The sequence below is a fragment of the Penaeus monodon genome, chromosome 21, assembly GCF_015228065.2.
Source record: "Penaeus monodon isolate SGIC_2016 chromosome 21, NSTDA_Pmon_1, whole genome shotgun sequence".
Taxonomy (NCBI): domain Eukaryota; kingdom Metazoa; phylum Arthropoda; class Malacostraca; order Decapoda; family Penaeidae; genus Penaeus; species Penaeus monodon.
Genome location: NC_051406.1, coordinates 20,727,377 through 20,727,598, shown reverse-complemented (window position 1 = coordinate 20,727,598; position 222 = coordinate 20,727,377). Strand labels below are relative to the sequence as shown.

The 222-nt window shown below is 37.8% G+C and overlaps 1 protein-coding gene across 1 annotated transcript in view; it reads right to left on the bottom strand.

Moving 5' to 3' along the window:
* LOC119586328 (metastasis-associated protein MTA3-like) overlaps positions 1–222 on the bottom strand; it is a gene marked incomplete at its 5' end in the record, with an annotated part of 92,111 nt that overhangs the window by 1,732 nt on the left and 90,157 nt on the right.

Genomic DNA, 222 nt, shown 5'->3' with positions numbered 1-222 from the left:
TTATGGAGTCTGCAAGTTATGCCCCCCTCCCCATCTTTTCAGATGGGTCAATGTGGTCCCTAATTCCTGTGCATAATGAAGGACAACTGTAATACAAATTAAAATTCATCTATACACTCTATGGTCTACACATTCATCTAAAGACAACTACCCAGTTAAGTAAAAGAAAAAAACTACAAGTGTTATGCATCATACACTAGAAAACCGCCTCACTTAAAGAGC